The following is a 27,714-nucleotide window of genomic DNA, read 5'->3' as shown; positions in this document are numbered from 1 at the left end:
AAACTATCCGTAAGCACACAAAAAGTAATGAACTGCTCCAAAAGCGAAGAACGAAAGCCCAGCGTTCCACATTTAGAATTGGAACTGCAAGGGCATGAACCGGAAACTGAAAGCTTCTTGCATCTTTACGCATACATTTGATGGGCTGTTCCGCATAATAGGGTCAAGAAGATAAACAATCAGCTGCATGACCCTAGGTCAGTGTCTGCAATTACCATTCATATATTTGGCTCTCGCTGCAGTGATCATTAAATGTAACTTTGCACTAACTCATATAGGCACCTCCCGTTAAGGCTTGCAGGCCTTCCGGCAACCCTCTAGAGCCTAATCAGAATTCTCAGCCATGACCCTCAATTTCGATGCATCAATTTGCAAGGCTGTCTTGCCAACCCAACTACCATGAGCTGTGTGAAAACGTCTTATCAGGCACGAGATTTGAACTACTTCTATAGACACGTGTGTCAAATTTATTTTAATTGCGAGTCATTCGTATGGGAGGTACACCAAAAATGGTTAATTTATTCTCCACACTTTCCTTACAACACTTAGCTTTTCAGAAAAGATGTTTTCATGCCAAAGAAGTAGTGAACGAATGTTTACTGCCTCATTCAGTAAGAAGGTTCGCGGAGAATAGCAAGGATGCGTTCGTCGGTTGATTAATTTCGCTGAAGCACTGGCTGCTTAGGTACGCCATCTTTGCAGATTTGCTGCGCCTCAAGAAAGACTTCTGACGAATAATACTCGCGCAGCCATTCCGGTATTGGGGAGATGCCCACAAATCGCGATGACTGTCCGTAATGGCCTGCATCAGATATAATGAAAACAAAAGTCTTTGTCGGAGTTATCTCTCGCTTCGTAATCATTACATGTAAAAAGACAGAAAAAGAGTGGCTTTAAGGCAGTGTTTACTTCAATGATTAAATTTGGCAGTAGCAGTTTGTAGTCTGCTTTTATGTGACCTCATACGAACAATTGAGAACACAAAATTGCAGAACCTCACTTTTTATTCGAGTCGAGCCATGTCTAATGAAAGCACGTACTTCATCGTTAAATAAAAAGTTATCTGCGTGAAATTGTATCTGCACTTGAATCATTTCACTGTGTACTGTTGCTTATGATAACTTGCTTATGATAAAAGCTCCATAATACTTGAAGAGTTGTCCAACGCTCCTCTTTCTCCGGGTCACTGGTGAATTACAATTTTTTTTCGCTCAACAGAAATAGAACCATAAAAGAAGTGACCTGGTTTTTCAAGTCAAAGATAAATGCACTGAGAATATTTAGTGATAGAGTTACACACAAATAAAGTTCTTCACTAAGACAAACGCAAAAAGAGACATTAGAAATAGTTTTGTTAATCTAGGCAATTAAGGGCCTTCCGAAACTCCTCAACAAATTTGACGCTTTAATGCGCAGTCCCTCGTATGCGACGCTTGAAATGTTTTTATCATAAAACTACGAGACGCTGCTTAGAATATCCACTAACCTTGATGTACGGCCATTTTGGTTGAAATTGCAGAACTGCCCAAATCCAGTTCCAGGATGTGATGTCGGGCCACAACTGTGGGTCGATGTGAATATACGAGTAGCCGCTCTGCAGCACCAAGAATTCACTGAAACGCATTTCGCCGCTGCTGCGAAACCACAGCTCAGTTTCAGGAGCCTCACTGACAGCGAGCCACTACGCCAAGAAACCTGCAGTTATGTCGCTGCGAAAGTGATCTCCGTGAAAGTTACACAAAATATCAACACTTATTCATTCATGTGAAACATGGAAACCTAGACGTAGAGCTCAGACAATGTGGCATACGTTGAAACAAATCAAACGCATCTTTATACAATACACACATTAGAGACCTTTCACATTTCTTGCTGTCATATAACACTGAGACCAGCTCCACGAGTTGTATTACCCTACAAAACTTGTTTAAAGAACACTATGTGACGTTTTTTGCAATGCCTGAAACCATGAACAGCCATAGTCATCTTAAGAGTCCTGCCTTACTCGCATCTTGGCCGGAATAAGAGGAAGTGATATACAGGTCCAGTATAACAAAATACAGAAGTGGTTTCGCATTACCCTACGAAACTTAATTGACGAACACTATGTGACATTTTTCGCAATGCCTGAAACCATGAGCAGCCATAGTCATCTTAAGAGTCCTGCCTAACTCGCATCTTGGCTGGAATAAGAAAGAGAAAGTGATATAAAGGTCCAGTATAACAAAATACAGAAGTGGTTTCGTAGACAGAAGCTCAAAGCCAGAGGTTAACAAGAAGTGTCACCGGGACTCACTTGAATTCTACTCCATGTACAAGCACAATTCAGAAAGATTTTAAAGGCCCAGCATGCAAGTCATTTTTTTTTCGCCACACAAGATATTATTCTGTACACACAGGTCTGATATGTAAGCCTGTGTGTATGTCTGTTTCGTTTTATTTTCATGTGTTTTTGTAATGAGTGCCGCGTTAAGCAAGCTAGTCGGAACCTACCAAGTATGTATGCTAGCAAAAGAAAATATATATATGTGTATTACCTGTATTTATTTGACCGTTTCTGTGTCTCCCTTCAAAGCTGACCTGTAGAATCTTTGTGAGCATTCTAATGGAACAGCTACGAGCCCGTAAGGATGTCGGTCCAAATATTCTTTGTATTATTATTATTTTCCTAAAAAAAGAAGTTCCCTTGATTGATGAAAAAAAGAACGCCGTGGTTGAGAATAGAGATATTCAAATTTTGTCACCGCAACAATGCGCCATTCACGGGTACACTAAGTTGCATTCTTTATGCGACTAACTTCAAAGTTCGGCTGCAAGTCGTTGCATTTGGTCAGTCTCCCTTTAGTTATTTTGAGTTGGATATTGCAGTTTCTTACGTTTAGTATCTAGCCAATACAAAGAACACCTCGTTAACGACTGTTCTAAATATTTAAAACCATTCCCACTTCAGACAGATTTACACTTTTGGCCACCCCAAACAGCTTTTGTTAGTAAACTTACCACAGTATTGCCATTCATATATATTTGTCCCACAGAAAAATTACCTATTCTTGTCATTTTAATGGGTACGGCTGTAAGACGGACATCTCGAGTTATTTTTCATGACCTTCTTTAGGCAACATCTAAGATTTAATTGCCGAGGTCGCTGGATAACTTTTAAAACCGTGATGTGAAACCTTAGAAGGCCTGCATGGCCAACCAATGTATCACCATATCTCAGTGGTCTCTCCACATTTGATCACCGCATTATAAGCGTGACAGACCACATTGTGTGACTGTTGGGGCCGGCTGTATACTGCATGCAACACTGAGAAAACCTGATCGAAGCAAAGCAATATTTTGTGGCCTCTGAAAAACATTGCGTGTACGTATTAATTTTTAAACACCTTGAAATAAATCTGATGTCTGCCAGGAAATTGTAGCCGTAATAACTTTTCGAAAAGGTAAAGTAATGCTGGAGATATAGCGATCTATTTATCTGACGCATGCCCCATCTACTCTTTTCATTCAGATGAAGGCGCCAGTGCCATTCGTAGCGCCCCACCCAGTACATTGCGTCAGCTCGCTTCAATGATGTGTATTTTGCTTTTGGCTGTGTATATAAATGTTGTGTATTTTGCTTCATGCCCTGGCGCACAGGGCATGAAGACGCGCAGGGCGTGTTTTGCGTCTCTGGTCTATGCACTCACACAAGATCTTTGGATTAGTACTGTCGTCTTCTTCACTACATATCCTTAGTCGCATGCCTACTTGCTCGGAAGTGTGCATGCAAACGCCCTCAGAGCGCAGCTTGTTCTCGATTGCGCGCGTTCGTCAGCAGCACGCATGACAGCATGCCTTAGGAGTGAGCGCCCTGAGCATAGATTTAACGTATTATAAGAAAAAAGAACGAATTAGACTTTATATTGAGTGCACACCCAGGCATCGTGCAGGATGTGGAAGTGGCTGGCAAGGTACGATGCAGCGACAATAGAATGGTACGCTCTCGAATTCGCCTAGACTTGAGAAAGGAACGACAGAAACTGATACGCAAGAAGCCAATCAATGAGCTAGCACTGAGAGGGAAAGTACAGGAATATAGAGTCTCGCTTCAGAACAGGTACTCGGTTCTTAGTTAGGAAACCAACCTTAGCATAGATACACTGAATGATAATCTGACGAGTATCATTATGGAGTATGCAGTGGAAGTTGGAGGCAGGGTAGTAGGACAGGACACTGGCAAGCTTACCAAAGAAACGAAGAATCTATTAAGAAGCGTCAAATTATGAAAGTCTCAAGTACAGCAGACAAAATCGATTTAGCGGGGCTTTCGAAGTTCATTAATAGACGTAAGGTATGCGATGTAAGAAGGTATACCAAGGAGGGAATCGAACACGCTCTGAAAAACGGAGGAAGCGTCAAAGCAGTGAAGAGGAAACTTGGGATAGGCAAAAATTGGATGTATGCACTAAGGGACAAAGAAGGCAAAATAACTACCAATTTGGATAGGATAGTTAAAATAGCGGAGGAGTTTTACAGAGATCTGTACAGTAGCCGGGACAACCACGACTTTAATACTATAAGAACTAGCAGTAACCCAGATGACACCCCACCAGTATTGATAGAAGAAGTCAGAAAAGCTTTAGACAGCACGCAAAGAGGCAAAGCTGCTGGTGAGGATCAGGTAACATCAGATCTGATGAAAGATGGAGGACAAATTGTGTTAGAAAAACTAACCACTCTGTTTACGAGGTGTTTCCTGACGGGAAGAGTACCAGAGTCTTGGAAGAACGCGAACATCATCTTAATACATAAGAAAGGAGATGACAAGAACATGAAGAATTACAGGCCGATTAGCTTGCTCTCTGTAGTATACAAGCTATTTACAAAGGTAATTGCTAACAGAGTAAAGAAAACAATAGAATTCAATAACCAACGAAACAAGCAGGATTTCGAACAGGCTACTCAACAATCGACCACATTCATACTATCAATCAAGTAATAGAGAAATGCCCAGAATATAACCAACCACTATACATAGCCTTCATCGATTACGAGAAGGCGTTTGATTCAGTAGAAATATCAGCCGTCATGCAGACACTGCAGAATCAGGGCGTCGATGAAGTATATTTAAACATCCTGCAAGAAATCTACAGGGGATCAACCGCTACCATAGTGCTTCATAAAGAAAGCAACAGAATACCAATCAAGAAGGGTGTAAGACAGGGGGACACAATCTCCCCAATGCTATTTACCGCGTGCTTACAAGAGGTTTTCGGAAGCCGAGATTGGGAACAGTTAGGGATAAAAGTTAATGGAGAGTACCTTAATAACCTCTGCTTCGCCGATAACATTGCATGGCTGAGTAACTCAGGGGACGAATTGCAACTAATGATTACGGAGTTAGACAAGGAGAGCAGAAAGGTGGGCCTTAAAATGAATCTGCAGAAAACGAAAGTAATGTACAACAACGTCGGAAAAGAGCAGCGCTTCGAGATAGGTAATAGTGCACTTCAAGTTGTAAACGTCTATGTCTACTTAGGGCAGGTAATAACCGCGGAGCTGAACCGCGAGATTGAAGTAACTAGAAGAATAAGAATGGGGTGGAGCAAATTTGGCAAGCACTCTCAAATTATGACAGGTAGATTGCCACTATCCCTCAAGAGGAAGGTATATAGCAGCTGTATCTTGCCGGTACTTAGCTACGGAGCAGAAACCTGGAGACTTACAAGGAGGATTCAGCTTAAATTGAGGACGACGCAGCGAGCAATGGAAAGAAAAGTGGTAGGTGTAACCTTAAGAGACAAGAAGAGAGCTGAGTGGATTAGGGAACAAACGGGGGTTAAGGATATCATAGCTGAAATTAAGAAGAAGAAATGGACATTGGCCGGGCATGTAGCGCGCAGACAGGATAACCGCTGGTCGTTAAGGGAGAAGGTTAGGTGGGCCGATGAGATTAAGAAGTTTGCGGGTATAAATTTGCAGAAGCAAGCACAGGACCGGGTTAACTGGCGGAACATTGGAGAGGCCTTTGTCCTGTAGTGGGCATAATCAGGCTCATAATGAAGACAAAAAGGTTTAAATTCTTATATAGACACATGAGTTCCGCAACTTGGGATTGGGCGGCTGTCACTGACCATGGGAAACAGATCTGCGTGGTGCCCCACAATACGAAAATAACCTAATTTGGTGCTCTAGGGGCTAATATTGGTTAATTCTACCTGTGCCAGCACTATACTCTTTTAGGATGTACTTTAGTGGGTGTAGTATGGTTCTGCGTCATGACTTTTACTTCTTTCAGAAGTTATGTGGACAAGTGGTGGGAGAGAGAAGGTATATTCATGATATGATGTCATTCGCGTGAACGCGTCCAACAAGCGCTCATGTTTCACCTCCTCTTTCAAGTTTGCTTTTCATTTTTTATTTATTTCCAAAACTTCCTGCATTTCCTTCAGTACTGGCGGCCATGCATGAAGCTGTGGAAGAAAAGTGTGTTCTCATAACAAACACAACTCTCTCACGAAGCCTAAATAAACATCTCAACGCCTTCTAATCAAGGATTTCTTAACATAGTCCACATATTTACATCGTCGTACGGAATGCTGCGGAGGGTGCCCTTTAGACAGTTGAGATTGGTTTTAGGCAGCCCTTGAACTACACAATGACTTCGCTTATGTCATACTTTTATCCAAAGAAAAATAACTTGAAGAGTTATTTTCTTTGTTTATGGTACGACTGATTTGTACGAAATTTAGATATACGCTTTTTGATAATAAGATGGGCAGACGTGATGTGCCTCAGGGAACCGAATAAAATCACGTGCGAGCAAAGTTCCACGAATAAAACAGAAAAAAAAAAGCGTGGCTGATTCATCTCTTCTGGAATCTTTATAACGCAAAAGTGAAACGTGTCTACAGGCAGGTTGATGAGCGTTTACGGTGCCTTCTTTCGTCACAAGGGCGAAAAATGAATGCTACAGCAACAAATTGCAAAGTCACGCGAAAAACGGCGCGATCGTCTTGAAACTTGCAGCGCGCGCCTTATGAAGAAAACACGTACGAAATGAACACACACAAGACCAGCACGCACAAACTGTCACAGCTGACACTTGAAGCATGCTGCTCAAACACAAAAACTTCACGAAACGAACACAAGTATACACCTGGACTGACGAGAAGGACTTCCACACTTCTTTTTTAGTGCGTGAGCAGCGCTTTCTTTTCCTAAACGTGGCCGCGGAAGCGAGCGAAGGGACCTTCGTGCTCCCTTTAGCTTGAAAGCAAGCTTGAGGTGGAAGCGCAAGATGTACAACGCTCTTGAATTCCGATGCAAGCTCGCGGGTGAGTGGGAGACCACCGTTTGAAACTGTCAGCTGACCAAAGGGAGCTGCGTTGCTGGCACTAGCCCATCCTAAGGTAACTGCCGTTGGCCGTTAGGGGCACGCAGTCCACGTGTGTCCCTGCACTAGTCCACCCGCTCACGTGGGCAAGGAGACGCGGGCATCACGTTCCATTTTGACTGACTCCATTCTAATAATGCATTTTAGGGGCGAAGCTCCTTAGGGCGTGGGCTGTGCGTCCCCTGTAGCCTGTATGTAGCCACCTCTAGTTTAGTTTTTGCAGTGTTCACTAGATGGTGGTACCGTCCCCTGTATGTAGCCACCTCTAGTTTAGTTCTTGCAGTGTTCACTAGATGGCGGTACCGTCTCCTGTATGTAGGCACCTCTCGTTTAGTTCTTGATGTGTTTACTAGATGGTGGTACTTGTAGCTGATGATGAAAAGATGCAAGATGTTATAAACTAGAAAGCGGTATTTGTAGTTGATGAAAAACGCGAGATCTTATAAAATAGGAATGATGTCACATATGGCGCGTGTCACTGGTTGAAGGCAATCGTTCGATTTAGTGCGGCGACGTACGCTAGGGGGAGCGATGTAATAAAATCGAGTGGGCAAAATGTACAGAGGATTCATGTTTTACCAGGTTTACCTCCGGAGCTTCGCCCACTCATCATCATTCACTTCGTGGATATGGCGCAATTTTTTTCTTTCTCCGCTGGGCATTGCGTTCTGACGCTGTGGTCACAATGAAAAACCAGACTGCACGGTGCCAATAAAAGCTTTGAGCACGTCATGGGGCGGCATGCACGCATCTCAACGCGTAGGATTGCGTGGAGGCTTTTACTTTTAGAGGACGCGCGTGCCTAACCTGCAACCCTTGCGCCATCTCGCTACTTATGACAAAAACCCGCTAAAATTTCAGAGCTCTCAGGACAGCCAACGGTGCCTGCTGTATATAAACGACTTTCTGTTGAAAAGACGAGCGACGTGCGTGCTCTGGCCCAGTAGCCTGCGCCGCGTGCTGAGAAGTCGCTGGTTCGACTCCACGCTAAACAACTTTTTTGTCGCGTTTTTAGGGGCGAAGCTCATTCTAGCGGCACCCGTTCGTCCCTCGTAGTCATAGTAGTAGTGTGTAACCAGTCTTACTGTTTGTACTACTACATGGTGCCGGTAGAAGATTTCTTCTGTGCGTTGTTGAACAATAAAAAATTCGCAGCGTGCGGGTTAACTAAAAGCCAAATTCTCCTGTCTCTCATTCTTCCTTAGCAGCCATTGGAGTGCACATCGAGCACTATCTGACAAGAAAGGGTTGCTAAGTTATACTCGCTGGCCGTAACCTCCTTGATTTTAGAAAAACAATAGCTATCGTTGAGCCATAGTGCCATGAATACAATGAACTAGTATATACCATGAACTCGAGGTGGTTGAATGTAGAAGTAGACACGAAGCGCAAGCCGTGATAAAGTGTGCGCGTGCCACCTGTCGTTTAGTCCTTGGAATGTCTGCTGGATGGCGGTGAATGTACGGAATATATGATGAAAAGATGCGAGATGGTGGTACTTAGAGAATTTAATAAACGGACGAACGGACACACAGACAGACGCATGCGAGGACTCACGGATGGCTGTACCGACGGATGGACGCATGGATGGACGCAAGAGAGGATGCATGGACGAAAGCAGGGAGGGACGCACAGATGGACGTGTGGACGCACGAACAGACGCTCGCACGGACGGGCGAATGGACGCAGGGGCGGCCACACAGACGCACGCATGGACGGACGGAAGCAAGAACGAATGGACGGACGGATGCTTCGCTCCACTCTCCATCATTCTCTCCGTGGATGTGCTGCCATTTTTACATCCTTTATGATTTGTTCGTATAGAATTTACGATGGCATATCCGTGCCGGAAATACGACAGCAGAGCAGTGCTGGACGCCAGCATGAAAATATTTCATATTAAAAACAATGCATGATTGTTAAGAAGGGGTCACTCTGAACAAGAGGAATTCCCTTTGACCTTCGGGCTGCTGCTGCCATGCCTGCTTGTCAGCAAGAGCGAAGTAATAAGCCACGTCATGTCGACACCTGTGCGCGCAAAGTAAAAAGAAAGAAAGCTAAAAATGCGTTAGTTGTGCAAGGTTCTTTCATTGTCATTCATATGAGTCATTTCATCCTGTTGAACGATGCTCTTGAATAACCTTTCATCTTCCCTCTTGCTATTTTGTTTTGCACATGTTATCATAGTGCTTATCTGCGCACAGTAATGTCGCTGTCAACACAAATTCTGACGAGGTAAAAGTGCTGGTATTTTATTTAAGTATTACTTGGTCCTACATGCAAACATGCTATCTTTTTGCCTTGAATCAATACTCAGTCGTTCAAACTCCAGCCTTGAATAGAACAGCTGTTGTTGACCAGCAAGCTAGCGTCCGAATTGGGTAATTGTAAGTAGAATCTTTATATCATTGACATTTTATGCCACTATTTCTAGATTGACCCACTTTTAAACCGCCAAAATGGTTGTACGCTGTACAAGAATAACACTTCTAGTATTTGGCATACTATTTTAAATTGGTTTCACTGCCCGGTGTATATGAAGTGGAAAATTCACAAGGAAAAAGTTAGTAGGTTTTGAACTTCACAATTGTTTAATTATTATTATAACGTCGGCAATAAGAAGAGTCAAGTAGGGGACCCTGGCAAGAAATTCATTTTCGTGAATACGGAAAACTCAATGGATCCATTTTTTGTATCATTTTCTGGAAGTGACTTTTCGCAAAGCCACAACAACTGCTCACTTCCTGCTTGTGTACGAGACATGCATTTCGTGAACACTCGGATGCTTCTCCCTGTACACCATCTAGAACCTTTCGCTCATCTTACGGCACTTGCGCAAATACTAGGATTGACACAGAATGTTGTGCATTTTACTGTATTTGACTTTCAAGTTGAATGGGTAATCAAAAATTTAGCATTGTTTAAAACAAAATAAGTGTAACCAGGTTTATTCACCAAACTGCATGCAAAAATGGACAGCTGCGCGAGTTGATGTGTATTAATACTAAAGACTGCGGAAGAATATTTTCAACACCAAAAAATAAGAAGTAAAGTCACAGGATGGTACGCAACTAGTGAAACACGTTGACCAACATTGTTAAATAAGCCAAAGCTGACTTAAACTTTAGTTGGTCTTAGCGCGTCGTTCTGTAACGTTCGGTTTACGGGCGAAGCTAATTAAGCCGTGGCTCTGTACATGCTTGTCTCTCTTGCTACGTGAACGTCTAGTTCTATGACTCCCTCAGCTGGTGCGGATGAATGAACAGACAGACAGACAGACAGACAGACAGACAGACAGACAGACAGACAGACAGACAGACAGACAGACAGACAGACAGACAGACAGACAGACAGACAGACGGACAGACAGACAGACAGACCTTCGCCCCACTCATGATCATTCACTCGGTGGATATGCTGTAATTTTTTTGTGTGTTGTAATTTTCAACTCCTATACGAGCGGGGTCAAGGTTCATTAAACCTTAAGGTATACCAAGTTTTATATTATAATGTGACGAGAATTCAGACACTATTTAGAGGAGTGCTTTTTTTAAATTTAAGCCTGTGCTTGCATAATTTCAAATTGACTTTGCAGCTGTAGTGCCAACCACAATTCCTAATGTGGTACTTTGCCTTGAGCTATAACGTAAATAATTGAAGAGGAATAACTTTAGCTTGCAGATGGCACTGGCTGGCATAGAAATATTGGTGGCGAGAGTCATCAATAAGTACTCACAAGGCCGAATTTCAATGGTGAGGGAAGTATTGCAAATAAGTGTACTAGTTATGCAAAATATAATTATTGTTACTTGTAGTCCTGTGATAAGACCTTGCATAATATTGGTATTACTAAATGTAGTCCTGTGATAGTGCCAAACTTTTCTGAAGCATATTTCCAGATATCTTGTTGTTAGTTTTCCTATAGCTGTGAGAAAATGACTCTAGAATTGCACGAAGTACTCCGAAATGACAGTGGAATTACGGTTTTATTATTTCTACTTTGTCGGTGAATCCGCAATTTATAAGAGCAACGTTGGTATATTTTTGAATCTTTGAACAAAAGTGTGTTATGCAAAACTTAAGAAACATTGTGCAATCTGTGTGAAAACAATTGAAGTTGTAAAACCTTCAGCTTAATTTCAATCCTCATGATTCACAATGAGCCGCTCTCCGGCCCGTTGACTAAGAACCTGCTTGCAACTCGATCGATGCACGCACTCATAAAGTCATCACAATATCCGTGGCAATAGAACTCAACGCCCAACACTAGTTTTGCAATATTTCAGCCTACTCGACATTTAAGACTAATCGAATGAAAGGGGCACAAGGGTCAACAATCCTGAAAAAGGAAGTGGGTTTCTTTATTGTTGCGCTCAAGTGTTTGCGGATGCAATGAGTTCAGCAGACGACGACGGATGTCAGTCATTTTTTTTTTCAAAACTTGCCACGAAGGCTTTTTCATATTTCAGCTTGTTGAATTAATTACAGCTATTTTTTGAAGTGTGTGCGGGATCAGGCGCATCTTAACCAAACACCGCTCTTGATTTATGGGGGCCGTTCACCAATGACTTTCCGCGACATCGGATAACAGAAATGGGACGTACGAGAACAAGCGCGCGCCACTAACAAGAGCAAGAACCAGCCTGCTTTTCGTAAAAAGGTGCCTAAAGGAACACGAACTACGCGCTTCTCTTGTAGACATTACGCAGCGCGCACGACTGCAATACTTGCCTGAGCAGTTCACAGTCATGTCTGCATTCCAAATGATGTGTTGTTTGTACAAGGCTGAGGGGTAAATCCTCACCCCTTTAAAGGTATTAAAGCGAAACATCTATAAAGTTTATAGCGCAAAAGGTCTTATCTAGCACGTGTGCATTGACAAGATGAAGATTTAAAAAGATATATCAGCATTCAATCACAAGTGTTGCATACTAATTTATAGTTATCAGAGAATCCGGGTATTGAGCAGCACGCGCACAGCTTTCAGATTGGGAGCTTCAAAAACTGTGCCCCACATGTGGCTGTACAAAAGATCTGTGTTCAGCAAAATTTTAACATTTGCAACGCATTGAGTAACGTCAAGTTGGCGTCCCAGAGATTTTGACATATGTGCCGTAATGATGACGTCATGGTGTGTCACCATGAGTTGATTATTGTTTTAACACTAAAGTCTTCCATGCCGCGGTTCACCACGGACCTGCTGACGTATTTCCCCTTATAAATAAAACGTTTCAAGATATATACTATCAGACTTCAAAGAATAAAACGAGCCAAACAAGTTCCGCCCTTATGCGTCAAAGCAGTGACCTCTCACTCCGCAGCGACCGGCGCTAGCCATTATACCACGAAGCGTACGTCGCCAAGATAGCTAACAGCAATCTATTCATATACACTATATACCGTTTGGCGGTCTTCAGAGCTACGAAACCTGATTGCGTTTTTGTCATCAGTAGGGACATGGCTCGCAGAACTTGCATTGAGCGCCCTCTATACGTCGTAATCTTCCCCGTTTCCATGAACGAGGGCTTTCGGGGGGGGGGGGGGGGGGCATGATCTCTCCTGCGCGCACGCTTATCAGGCTCGTGATTGAGGAGAGCACCAAGGACACTTTCCGTGCTGCCGCGGCTGCGTTTAAAAAAGGAGCACGCTGCTCGCACATCAAGAAGTACTCATTTTTTAACACACAAAGTGCTCTCGTCTAACAGAAGGAAAGGCGCACCAATAAGAGCGCACAAGTATGCACAGGACAAGCTCAAAGAACTGTCACAGTGTAGAGCTCTGAGAGTGTCAGTCCACGCTCGTTTCATGCATGATGAATTCCTAAGCGCTTTCTGGTTGAGGTACGAGCTGGAACTTTCCAATTACTTGCTGCTCTTCGCGTGACTTTCTACTTTGTTGCTGTAACATGCATGCCTTCACCCTTGTGGCGAAACAATGCTAATGGTAAATTAATACCCCTCCCCAGACATTTTGCGTACTCACTCTGATTCAATGGCTCCCGCTTGAACGGCCTTCACTAAGTCCAGCACCATGTTCTTCAATCCGACCTTGGTGTTATACGCTACGCAGAGCCTAAGCTTTGCTGCTCTAGAAAGACAGAGAGTGGTATATAACAGTTGAAAAAATTTCACAAGCCCTTAAACACCACCCTGCAAACCACGCGGCCTTCTCGAAGGAACACATTGATGCAACCTCCTTACGGGCTTTCGTCATCGCTGCCGATTTGAAACCTTGCTATTTTCTCCCGCATCTCAATGGGCAGTAGATCAAGGTTGCCCATTGCAGTGACCTTCAAGCGTATTTTTCTGAATGTGTTCCTGCAAGGCAGTATACGCTAAAAATGGGTAAATTGCGAAAACATCAATTTTCGCTACAGTTGCTGCCTTAATCACACGTTATATGTCTCTCAAACAATAAAGAGCACAAATTGTGAGTAGGGCTCGATAAAAAGAGATTTTCTACCCCATCCTCACCACACAAATATGAAAGGCACGGTGCATGAGCCATATGGTGGTTTTGGGACGTTAAACCCCACAAATAAATCAATGGTGCATGAGCCATACTACTACATGAATAGAAAATGTGCTGGAGTTATTTAAACTGAGGTTCTTCCACTGCTGGCCATAGGTGCTTTGTGATTAGCGCACCATCAGGACCCCGGTGTAGCACTTTATTATGACGACAGTTTCATCAAGGTTGACTTCGTAATCGCCCTAATAATTGTGTGAGCATTCCCATAGACCTCGCACGTTGCAAGGCAGCCACACCAAACGATTAAGATGAGAAGATAGACAACAAATTGTCGCACACACCAAAATAATTTTTTGTTATTGAAGCGTGCACAATCCTTAAAACGCAAGATTAGCGTTCAGTAAGCTACGTCTTTACTGCTAACTTGGCGCAGCTGACATCGAGCACCTATCAAGAACAGTGATCTGCGAAGGAGAAATTCGAGACATCAAGTAAAAGCTGCAGGCGTTTCTTCATGGCCTGGCCTGAACAGCGGCACCGCTCACGACAAAGAGCAATGGCCAGCAGGGGGACACCAAGGGCCCACAGAGCTACGTCTGTTCACCGTTTGACACCCAGATACCGCTCACAATGGCGATGGAGGCAACGCAACGCACCCCGTCGCTTTAAACGATCTTCTTGGCATCATTGTAGAGACACAACGGCAGCTTGCACAATCATTGCAGCAAAACGCCGAACATCATAAGGTACCCTCCTCTGGTGATACGGCTGCTAGGAAGCGTGACAGCATGGCTTATACAGACATAATGCGTAGAATCTCTTGCAAAGTGGATGCAAGAGCTCTCTATGTTAAACGCTTTAACGGATCTCTGTAGAGCGGTGCGCGACTGGCGTAGTTACTAATTACGATTGGGACATATGGAAGCAGGCTGTTACCGAGCATTTCCAATAGAACATCGGTCTGCAAGAACCTATGTAGTATTCAAGGCTCACTTGTTACCACCCCAGTGGGCACATCGAATCATGCGAGAGGCAAAGAAGTGGCAATCGCACTGGCTGAGTTGATAATCGCAGAGAGTCAATATACAGTGGCTCTAAGGCGACGATTAAGACTTATCAAAAAGGGATGGTGCCCCTCAGACCTTCCGCATTCTCCAAAGCGTCAAGAGTATTACGGCCTATTCTCTCTTGCTTTCCCACACTCCTGGGGTACACTGAGGGCTCTAGCTCTAACCCTAATGAGGGCGCATACGAGGCCCCGTGAGGACTCGCTTACCACGCCACCTCCGCAGTCCCGCTGCCTCGCTAGGAACCCTTGCTCACGTCCAACAAAATAACTAAATACTTCAATGTGCTGGCGACCATTCCCTGCACTCTAAGCCAAAAGTGGCCAAAATGGGAGCAATGGCTGTTTTTACTCTTTCAAACCGACTGTTACTCTCCGAAAAGACCAAGCGGAACAAGATGGCCGACTTGTTCGAGAATAGGGGAGCAACTGTATTCACCTTAAGTTTGTAAGGGAGCAACGGAAGGAGGAACCGCTGTAAATGCTCTCGTCACGCAACGGTTACTCCCCGGCAGGACACCGCACACAAATATGCATGCCGCCCACATTGATAATCATGGGCCAGATTATTGTTTGTTCTGTGTGCCAAACTTCACCAAACCAAAACAGTGATTTATTTTAGCACCCGCAGATAATAAGATATCAGCGCTGGCTGAACACAGAAGGCCTGAGAATACAGTACGGCAAATACCTAACACACGCAGCAGCAGAATGGAGAGTTGGCAACTCAAAGCGGACCGAATGCCGAAACACGTGCAAAACAACGATAAAAAAGCCTAGACACGCCGTTCGTCCGCGAAGTAAGGGCGTCAAAGTCGATCAAGCACCGAAACACGTGCATAAGGAGCCCCCCCCCCCCCCAGCCAAGATATATCGGAGAAGAAAAAAAAAAGTGGACCCAGACGCGCTTCTCATCAGCCATACACTTAGTAGCACGCTTCTCCGTGTAGTTTGAGGGCAGAATGACAAAACTGCGCCATCTGCGCCCGCACGTCAAAAGTGGCGCTGGTGTAGCAAACGATGCAAGTTACAAAGTAATTTTTATTCAGTGTTTATGTTGACTAGCACTAAATAAAAATTACACTCAACATTTTATATTTATTTATGAGTTTTAGTGTACCTCAGTTTTTTTTATAATTGTATTAGGAGAACACGCTGAAATTATTGCGCTGACGCCTGTGCTGCCACTGCTGGACGTTTTTTTTTTCGGCGCAACTAGGTTCCCGTTCGCACTACTTACTCATTTTCATATGATCTGTGGTTGGCGAGCACATGGACGGGCGAGCTTGTGACCTATGTTTTTATCGTGTGTGTGTGCCGCAGATTTGCGTTTCTGCATATTCGTGATGAAGGTTAGTGTATATTTATCTTTATGGAGCGCGAAGTAGTTGTGGATTTTGCTGCTGGGGGGAACAAACACATCGTAAACACGTCTTCAGCTATCTGCAAGCCTGTTCGCTCGTCGGACAAAAAGGACCGAGCATGCATCAGCGTGCGGGTGAGTGACATTTCCAGCAACATTTAATGCTCTTACAATACATTGTTGAGTGGTTGCGCTATTGAAAGAGAAATGATTTGCTCTTATTCACCGTATCCATTGCTAGCCGTATCGGACCTCTATTACCTCTATTACCGCCTGCATACCTTCTTGCTTCCCCTGTCACCACTGCAGTGCCAGTGTACTTTTGCAGTTGAAAGTTCATTTCCGCAACACTACCTCGCTTGAAAAAACATTGGGGCGGGGTTGTAGCTGCATTCATACTGGCACTTTTCTACCATTGGCTTTATGTAATGTTAACGGCTGAGTGTTGGGGCCTTGGGCCGCATTTTTTAGAGATGTAAAGTGTATGTAAATCAGTAAGTGAACAAATCATTGTCGCATCACTTCACTGGCATAGCCAGGCGGTTGCGCACAGAATTTTTTTAGGCCGGGCGTAGGGAGCCCAAATTGACGACCATATTCGCTTGCCCGGCCTATTCAGATAAGCGGAACACCCCCCCCCCTCCCCGCACGCCTAAAAAAAAATCTGCCCACATCACTGCGTCACTTGCTTCACCTCTGTGCTGAACGTACTATTTTATAAGCGCACCATCAAGCGAGCAGTTTACATATTGACAGAACAATTGGAGGAGGAATGACCCAAATCTTTCAGATTTCTTTAGTGATGTAAAACCTTAGCAAAACTGAATATTGTAAAAGACAATCATAAATGCTGTATGTTCTCGTTAGCGCTGTCATTATTCTGCATCATGAAATCTTTATGCGCTGTGAAAACTTGGCATGCCGTTGAAGTCACATATCGACGTTAATACCAATCGACGAAAATTTCGACAACCTCAATAACGCCGTTTGGGATTTGCCGCATGCACATAATTCGGCTGATTCCCACTTGGCTGTTCTTAACCTGACTTCACTGCTACCAAATGAAACAATATTTGATGCATGTCTTTTACTTTTTTTTCAGGGGTATGACACAAATTTGGTTATACTGCAGATAAAGATGCTCCCAACGATGCTAAAGTACAGAAAGCAAGTGAATTTTGGTAAGTGCAGACTTTTTGTACTACGTATATGAAAGCATCGCTTTTTAGGGGCAAACTGTGCATGTGTTGGCCAGAGAATAGTTCATTATGCCACATGGTTACACTGGCATTGACAATTCGACATGGCTCCGCTGGCCCGTGTGTGTGCTCACACTGTTACCGTTAAGATAAAATGTTTATGTTTTCATTGCAGGAATTGCTGTTTGTACTAAAAAGCCAACTGCCAAGATTTGTTTACGCTGGTACTCCTAAAAGTATGCTTTCCCTATTTACATGAATTTTGGCTTGCACAAAGCATAACACTTGGGCCTAGATTCACAAAGCTGTCCATGCGCGCAGGCCTTCATAACAGCGTTTCTTGACTTGCCTTTACCCTGTTTTCTGCAGATGTTTCGTGGGTTTAAAAGTGCCACAGCATGTTGACCTTCCCCACTCTGAAATATTCGCGTTCAAAGTTCCGCAAAAGTGGGCTTAACTTTCTTGTGCACCTCTTTGCTAGTTCAAGATACTGAAGTGTTATGCTCTTACTAGAGGTGGCAGTGTTTCTAATGTTTGTATTTCCATCACATTGACCAAGTATGCGATCATGGCTTGACTGGTAGCACATCCTCAACAAATGTCTTTGTGGCACATGTAGAAGGCAGTACAAAATAAATAGGCAGACATTCACACCGGGAGCTAACTTCTAATAATGCTTTTTTTTGGAAACCATGATGTGCTTATTCCAATTTGTCTAACAAGCAGTAACCTGTTTGGCTGTGAACCAACAAGACGTTGAACTAATAAAAGCTTCACATCTTGTTGCTCTCAAATATATATGTATTGGCAAGCTATCTGTGACACTGTCAAACAAAGAATCAGAATATCTGTGCATGCCTTAAGATATATTGCTTCGTTTACATATCTCGTGGCTGTGACTCGTCAACCGAGTGAACAAATGCACCCTAGTTTTCTAAATTTAAAGCATTTTTTGAAGGTAGCACGGTCTACATTTATTTGTCTATAGTTTTGTCCAGCCGTTTGCGTCAGGTACAAAGACATATACTGAAGATTATCATGTAGCCTCTGCAAATGGTTGCTTTCAAGCAGGCTTTGCATGCTTGGCTTGTGCCTACAGGTATTGCACAATTCAAGACGCAGCAGCGTATGATAGAACAGTAGAATCGAGAGCAACTATGTGCACGAGCTAAATAAGTATTTTAACATGAGCGGACAGTACGTGTTATTTGCCACACACATGACCTCATTTAGAATGCCCATTGGTGACTGGGCTCATAGAAATGTAACTCAGCTGTGTATAGGAAACAAGTTAACTGAACCTAAGGGTATCTTTAACTGCTACAAATATGCCTTGTTGAGGTGCTGCACATTTTCTTCCAGTATATTGCTGTCCGAGACATCATGTGAAGAGCGTCTACCACATCAGCATTTATATGGCTTGCCAAGTAACGTTTGACCGAACCTTCCTTTTTTTCACATTTCGTTTTGCAGTAGACATCCTAGAATGTAACCGCTGCTTCAGTGTGTGTGACTCATTGTTATGAATTGATTCTGGCATGTTTAACCTCACACTTCTATTTTTTTTCTTGCAGCAATGAGATGCTTCACATATGCCTGCGGTGACGTTCTGCTGCGCTAGCCTGATGGAAACACCAGCTGCGAAACTTGAGTTCTTCAGAATTGGAGAAGTTGCCCTTCTCTCACCAATGATGACACAGACTGCCCTATGCTAGAAATTCAAAATTGTTTTTCCATGGATGTCGCAGAAAACCTTTGATGTATTATGGTGTTTGTTTAGTGCTGGCTGTGGTGTGGCGAAGTCTACTTTTACGTGTGGTCACACGTCGCCTCATAAAAAGAACAATAAAGCATTTGTTTTCCTTTCAATATTGTCCACTTTTTGTGTTAGAAGCACCCAAGCAGTGCTCTTCCGAGGAGCTCTCGCCATGTGTTAAGCGTGTGACAAGCATACTCGAGATAAATACTCATTCCCCCAAGGAGTAACTGGAAGCATGTGCAGTTGGTTTTCAGAGAGTAACTGCAAACACGTGGGAGGAACGGTAAAGAGTAACTGTTGCTCTTAGAAGAGCAACTGGTGGGAGTAAGGGTTGGTCGACAGGAAGTAACTGTTGGTCTGCAGGGAGGAACTGGAGGGAGTAACTGTTCATCCCCCAAAGGAGGAACTGAAAGGAGAGCAACGGTTCCTCCCTCTGCAGTTACTCCTTTTAGGAGAGTAATGGGAGTGGCAATGCAATTGCTCCCTGAAAGGAGCAACCCCTATACCCCTGTTGCTCCGTTTTGGCTTAGAGTGTGTCCCCCACTTTGCATAGCGCAGGCAGTTACCGTTATACTTGCAAAACCATGTGTATCCTAACCTTGTGGTTCTTCATGTCATATGACCTGAACAGTATCTCACTGCAGACTTCCCCACCTGTAGGCCATTAGCAGCATTCAACCAAGTGCTCTTATAACCTGAAGCCATCGCCTTCGGCTTCCGCGAGGACAGGTGGGTAGCTCGCTTGCGCAGCCCCCAACTCACCGATCAAATCCTGGCCGTGCATAGCGCCCATGAACGAGCCGCCAATCTCGGCTTGGTGGTGACTACTTAGGACCACCTGGGTTGCACGGGGTCTTCCCTGCGTCTTCTCTGGACCAAAATATTGCTTTCAAGTTTCCGTGTTTTTCCGGAACATTTATTCAGTTTTTTATCTTGTACAACACACGTCGCAAAACGCGCGCTACCCTAGCAAGAAGTTCGCACGAATTTCGTACGAAGCTGTGTTGCGGTGGCTAGCAATGGCGGTGAGTGGTTTAGGCCAGTTTAGCTGAACTTTTGTGCAAATTGACCGCTTTTAAGAGAGCATCATCCAGCAAAAGGAACTATCAGACCTGTGGTGACACCATCCAACGTACCATAATTAGGATTAGGACGTTGTAAGGTAGCCGGTGAGTCTAGCCTTGCATAACATCCATGCAATCGCCCCACCCCGAGTCCTCTCTTTGATATTTGTAACTAACGAAGTTTTGTTTGTTTGTTTTTTGACTAAGCACGCGCAGACCCAAAGAAGTTTCTTTAACCAAGCACGGGCGGACTCTTAAGAAGTCGCGCGTAGCGTGACGTTAGCCTCCATAAGCCGGTGGCCTCCGTGCATTTCCACATGCGGTATTGTACCGGTACCTATATCTCACTGCACCATACACCAAACATAATTGTCACTCATCACCAGTCACGTGCGGAGTCTGCAGCATTCAAAAAATTCAAGAGAAGTTGCGACACCTGCTTTCTGAAGATCCAGTGACCACGCGTGGCATTGTGATCAGTCACGCTGTCACGTGGCGAGCCTAAACATTGAAGTTCCTGAAATAAACTTTGCCGTTAATTCTTAAGCTAATGATACCTAAGCAAATAGTGTTCTATGTCACCACTTTTTTTTGGATTTGAGCAGATTGACGTCGCGGAGAGTCTAAACCTCTGGAGCCATGCTGATGCACGCGCTGATCTCGTTCAGATGCGACTAAGCAAGCTGGCCTTTGAAACCATTGATAGCCCTTTTGTCACACATGGCTGGTGAAGCGTCAGCGATAACGAGCGGAAATGCTGATTCACAGCATCTCGTGAAAGACACTAATTGTCTTTCGGAACCTTCTTTGTTGGTATAAGTTCCAAGGCACTCCGTGCAAGTCTATCAGCCATCTCATACCCACGTGTGAAGGAATCCATTGAAACTTTATGTTTAGACCAATGCCAAGCAGGTCTTGAGGAATTTGCAGTGATCTCTGAGTGCATTGATTTAAAGCCAATCCGTGTTTTAGCCGATGCAAAGCGGGCTTACTGTACAAAAACAGCATGACTGGTTGCTGTCTACAAAACTTCAGTTTCTTCAGGGCTGCCTGAAATGCCATGCTTTCCCATGCTGTCGATGAAACAACGCACTCGAGTCGCACTGTCCAGGGCACCAGAAGACCAGGTCACAAACGCTTCAGCCCTTGCTCCGCGCTCTAAGTCAACCAATCTATCGGTGAAAACTTTCAAACGATTGGGTTACTTCCTTTCATTGCATTCAAGCACCAAATAACGTAATTCTGCTGTGGGTGTGAAGAACTTGCTCTGCATTTGTGTAATCGTCACCTGACAGTCGACATCCTCATGTGACCAAGTTTGGTCTTGTCGAAGTTGTCTGAGTTTTGGGATTCAGATGGCAAGATGACGAAGGGTGTCGAGGGCTACGTAAGCTCCCGATTCCGTGCATCGCTGAAGGCGACTGAGTAATGCTCGTCCTGGCCTCAATTGGCTAAGTTTGCAAAGCTGTGTCGGCAGTCGTCGAGAGGCGAGAAGACGTAACGGTGGAAGACTAGCTTCACGAAGTACCTTGATGTTCGCTGCAAACTTTGGCACTCGCACAGGCCTTTAAAATAAAGTGTTTCTAGCCGTTCGTACTGCGACTAGCTTTTAGAGACTAGAGGAAATCGGATGAGCACACAATACACAATTATCTTATCATCAATGTTGGGTGGCTCCCCAGCTGAACCGCAAGAAGATGCGGCAACAACAAAGAAACAATGAATCTGTCTGGAAGAAGGAGTTCCAAAAAACAAAACGCCCCCCCCCCCTATACACCACGTCCTCAATTCCTTCGTGAAATAGTTGGTGACTCCAGTTGCCCTCAGATAAGGCTACGGGTGGCAGCATCATATTCGCGCTATAGTGGGGATGGGCAGCCAGCGGCGGGCGTGCAAATGAACACAGCGGCGCTTTCTTGAGAGTGATGTCAGCTGATTGTCAGCGTATAAAATGTGTTGTTTGCAGCAAACATCCTTGACTGCAGCTTACCCGTGAATATATCAGACCCGCTTAGCCGAATGTGTGTGAAGCTCGCTGAACGTTGCTATCACTTCTGAGACAAACGCAATCTACCATGGAAAGTGATGTTCACATTGGGCGATTGTCTGTGTTTTGGCAGTCTATTACATTTCTTGTATTTTTATTAGAAAGTGTTGACCTCGTGCCCCACCAACTACGGCTTGCTGTAGAGTGACTCAATTAATTATTTGATTCTTGAATCCGGGCCTCGGATTCTCAAAATAGAAGAAATAATTGCCATATTCTTGGGCGGTGAGCTAAACAACCAAGTATACGCATTCGCATTTTTTATTTAGTTACTAAAGAAATGAACGTTGCACAGTTGATAAGTTTACTCATTAAGGTAAACGGCGTGGTATTGGTGCGTTTGTGCTTACTCTAACAGAAACATAAAAAGGTAACAGTTCAGCACACAGTTTCATCGGTTATCTGCATGAGAGGCATACGGGAAAGGCTCGGTTATCTTGTGAAACAACTGTATTTCCTTCAAGCTTATAGTTTGCGATGCTTACGCCAGTCAATATTGCCACAAATTCACTCAAGAAAGCGTAAAAAATTGTGTTTTGCCTGAGTTTATATGACTTAAGTGTGAGGCACGCCTTATGGAATAATTTTTTTGCCAGCTGGGTTCTTTGAAAATGAGCCCAAATTTATGCACATGGGTGCGGCTTTATGAATTTAACTCAATGTTCAAATTGCGCACGCTTTGTGAAGTTTAATTACCTCCATGTCATTCTATTTTCCGTGGTTTTTAAAGAGAAATTCATATATCCTGAAGAGTCAGAATTTAACAAAATATAACACTGTAGTAGATCCAGAACCGTGATATAAAAGTTTATCACAAGAATATTTTGGCTCGTCTTAAAATCAAGAGCACCGTAAGGCACCTAACAAATATTTAAATTTGGTTTACCAATGAGCCACTAAAACGTTGCGTTATCATCATCATCAGCTTGACTACGACTTCTGCAGGGCGAATGCCTCTCCATGACCCGCCAATAAACCCGGTCTTGTGCTTTCCATTGCCACATTACAGACTTTTTCGCTCAAGGTGTTCTTGGCGCTGCAATAGTCCTCTCTGGGCTGCTGTTAGCACGCGTGAGCCCCAAAGAAATGCACTGCCGAGGCTGTGACGTTGGCTTTCGTACTCTCGTGCAACAGCCCAGAGGGAAGGAAATCCTTCTGACAAAACTCCACATCTGCGAACTTTTTAATCTCATAGGCCACCCAATTTTTTCACTTTCCTTTGTGCACTTGCCTTCTCTGAGAAGGTAATAAGTTACCTTTATACACCAGTAGTCATCCTGCTTACGTGCTATCTGCCCAGCCTGTCCATTTCTTCTTTATTTCAAATCTGATATTCTTAATCTCGGTTTGTTCCTTGGCATACGTCCCTCTCTACTTCTCTTAAGGTTGCAGCTATCATTTCCAATTCCATCGCTCACTACGTAGTCTTCAAAACACTGCATTCACACAGTATGCAATACTTATGATGTTTCAGACGAAGAAAAATTCACGAAGCCAAGCGACACCAACACCAACATGACACTGGCGAACGTAAAGTACGACGACGATACACCGCCCTCTTGGCAATAGCCCGAAACGTTCTCAATGCAGTGCGTATACAGACAAGCGACTCCGCTCGATCGTAGGGTGGAGAGCTGAAAGGTGCCCAGGGTTATTGATGTAGGACCTACTTAGGAGGCTACACAATACTTTTGGTGACAGTGGTGATACCGCTAGGCGCTTGTTTCGACGCGAAAACGTCGATGTATTCAGCAGTTTCATGGCTCTGCACCAGAAGCAGCTTGACAAATTCGTAGTTGATAAGAGCTTTATCAAGGGAATTATCATGAAGAAATAACCGATGGCGGAATCGCAACAGAGCGTTTCGTCACTTGATCGACTTGCAATAACTGATATCGCGTGTGTAGTGTGTGCTTGTTGCTGTCGTCGTTGTGCACGATTAACAATACGCTGTGTTTCGGTATTTGTTAAAAATTTCAGTTACCACATCGATTAAATCATAATTATGAATGGTGGTCGACACTACCGAGACGTGCCACTAGGCGTTAACGTGAATGTGACCACATCAGACGAGGCTATAGCGAAGAAACACCAATAAAAATTGTACAAGCTCTCCTGTACCCCTATAGCACTACTTCTATGAAGACGGGTTTCACTTTTTTGTTATGTTGATTTCTATGACGAAGATTTTGCCCATAATTTTTCATAGGTTACTTCAGGGCGAAGTACGTTTTGATCCAGGGTAGAGGAATCAGGAAAACGACTTATCCGGTTTTTACAGCGAAAGCTGGGAAAGCAAATTCCGTTCAGCAGCGGTGTTATGACTGGTCTCCATTGACTGGTGTATCACTTTCTCCAATCTCAGCGTCGTTCTCAAGCACACACGCCAGTGCCTGCGTTGTGAGTGACGACGTCGCAGCCATGGGGCTGAGCCCGCACGCAATAGTTCCTCCTGAAGCCTCCCCGTCGAGTTGGCTCACGATGTCAGACGCTTTCAACAATGCGGCGTTGCGGCATCAATGTGATTGTTGCAGGAGCACGTTCACCGGGGTGAAACCCGCCTTCATTCTTCGGCGGCACATTGGTTTTAGCTGCGACGTCTGTGACCGTGTGTTGTTCGTCAACAAACATTGTGATTAACGCATTGCGAAACGCATTTCACCGCTAATTTCACTCCTCCGTTACCGCGATCATGTGACGTGGAATGTGCTACACGTTTAATAAACGCTGTAGTAAACCGAAGCAAAACGTGTCTCCAACCTCGTAAAAGAGAACGAACACGGAACTAATGATTGCGAAAGAATTCAGTGCCACATCGGGTTGAACCCACAGTTGAGCACCGGGGTTGCACGTTTGAGTTTTCGCTGGTGAACCATTTGTACGGAGTGCTCGGACAGTGATTTCTATTTTCCTGCCAACGTGCATGCTGCGTATTCTTTTCTTCCGGCATTACGGATTATTGTATGTATGCATATGAGTGCCGCGACATACGGCTTATAACCTTCATGTTTTGGATCTTTAACAACAAAAGGAAGTGTTGTTGCAGACGCACACGTATGAGTTCTACTGGGTTGTTGCATACAATTTTAGGCAAATGTTACTGGTTGCGAAGCTTCCGTAGGTACTCATTAGATCATAAAATGGCGGCTCAACAGCTTGTCATGCGGCTTAGCACCATCTGTAAGAGGAGGAGACTCTTCCGGCAAAACAACAACAACGAAAAACCGGGCGTGACTGTATACAGCTCGTAAACAAGTTACGTCGTTTTCTTGCCCAAGGCGCCAAGTTTGATGAAAACTTAGTTGTGTAGGACCCTGAAGAAGTCTTGCCACGCCAATATTGTGACACGTCAGCGATATTTCATGGTCACAACAACTCACTTTTACTACACTGTAAACATGGAGCACCTGGTCTGATATCAATCACAAAAAGTGCCTGTACAGTACACGTGATATGTTTTGTCTTGCTCCAATACATTACTGTTACGTATGCAAATGCAGGCATGCGAGTTGTAGCGTGATAGATAATTGGGAGATGTACTCACCGATCACGCGGAAAATAGCAGGCACTGTCTATTTGAGCCTCGTGCTCTTCAATTCTCCAAGCTTTCGTGCCTAAATTTACGTGCACGTGAAAGAAGCCCAGGTGGTCGAAATCCCCTGAGCCCTGCACTACAGCATCTTTCATAATAATATGATAGTTTTAGGACGTTAAACGCCAAAAAAAATAATAATAGTACTAGATGTCACTGGCCCTAGCTTCTGACATACTTTTCGCCCCAAATTTTGCAACCTATTTAAATGTACTTGTGCTATCTCTTATGGCCTTAATAATGCACTTTGAAATACACACAAGAAAAAAAAGCATTGGCTTAAGGGCCCAAGATGGTGGTGCGCAGATGCCTTACAGAAAGCAGCCAACTGGAAGGCCGCGAAATTTGCATTAAAACCACGTGACTGCGCTCACACGCTACTTCACTGAAGTGCTCTCAAACGTCCTTTTATAAAAACAACGGTGTGCATTGACCGTCATCGAGTGGCTATTTGAGATAACGGCGCTTCTTTTTTTAGGTGTTCAGCTATCAAGAATCTTGACGCAGTGTTAATTTGTCGCCAAGAGCCGTGGCCATTTGCTTAGCCGGTACGCCCATACAGCTCCTCGAAGCATGGTCGAGAGAACTTCGTGTTCAAGAGTATTACACAAAAAACTTTGCACTAAAAAAGCAGTTAAACAATACGTTAACGCCTTCCGTGATTTTTACGCCAAAATGCCGGTGATACGAATACTTCTGGTCCTCAACGTGTAGGAATGTTTGGAACTGCAAACATGCCACGCTTTGCAAATGTTCACGCTCTGTTATTTTGATGAGTTTATAACATATTCTCAAGACAGCTTAAACTTCGCATTTCGCTTCTTTAGTGGAAATAACTGTAGAGACTTGTTGACTCAGAAAAGCATCCAGGCACTTCACAGATTAGCCGCTGGAATGGTTTTACATTTTGACAAAGGGCAGGTCACAAAGGCTGCTGCAAATATGTACACTTGAACAGGCTGTTAGAGGGTAAATACAAAACTTTTAGGTAAGTGGCGCAAAAATTCTTGAAATGAAATTGATTATTAAAAAATAGGTTAGTTGTCGCTTCAGTTTCGTATTTTTCTTTGTACGTTACGTTTCAAGCAAGCGCCTCATAGTGACCTCCCCTAGGGAACCACAGTCAAAGAGTTTAGCCCCGCAAGAGATACGAGGTGCCTAGTTTGTACTCAATGAGACCTAACATTGTCATTTCAAAGTTCAAAGACGCCATAATTCATGCATCAGTTATCTCTAAAGATATCCGTCAGGACTCAAAGAACAAATAACTACAAATCTTCAAAATGCAAAATGTAGACCCCAATCTGATACAGTGAGTTGTTATTTCGTGGCTACAGTTCAACTCATAGTGACAACGCAAGGTGCCTAAAAAATAAATGCTTAAGAACAGTAACGGCTGTTTAGCATTAGCATCAACGTTATTATTATTCAAGTAAAGAAATAAGAAAACTGCGATGCGAAGGCCACACTGAGTATGTAGACCTGGGCAATAAAGAAACTATAGGAACTGCAAAATACGTAGAAAAAGAAAGTAGCTTGATCTTCGGAAGAAACTACACTTCTAGCAAAGAAAAAAATCTCTCTATACTAAAAAGCCACAACTTCGCCGCAAAGGCGGAGCAATGAATGCGACAACAACGTATTGGAATGTCATGCGAAGAATGGCAAGCAGGTCTGAACGTGCCACGCTTTGCTCATGCACAAATGACACACTAAACGTACTCACTAGTACAGAAGTACGCGAATAAGTGTTTAAGTTGTTACTTTGCTGAGTC

General features: G+C 43.9%; 1 long non-coding RNA gene across 1 annotated transcript; it reads right to left on the bottom strand.

Moving 5' to 3' along the window:
• Positions 1–491: 491 nt before the first annotated feature.
• LOC142768699 (uncharacterized) lies at positions 492–13,496 on the bottom strand. Its single transcript, XR_012885401.1, has 3 exons — positions 13,361–13,496; positions 1,487–1,709; positions 492–802 (listed from the first exon to the last, which is right to left on the bottom strand). It is a non-coding gene; the product is annotated as an uncharacterized LOC142768699 (long non-coding RNA).
• Positions 13,497–27,714: the final 14,218 nt, after the last annotated feature.

Source organism: Rhipicephalus microplus, chromosome 8 (genome assembly GCF_043290135.1).
Source record: "Rhipicephalus microplus isolate Deutch F79 chromosome 8, USDA_Rmic, whole genome shotgun sequence".
Taxonomy (NCBI): Eukaryota; Metazoa; Arthropoda; class Arachnida; order Ixodida; family Ixodidae; genus Rhipicephalus; species Rhipicephalus microplus.
The sequence above is the reverse complement of the archived record's forward strand: the minus strand, read 5'-3'. Positions and strand labels throughout refer to the sequence as shown.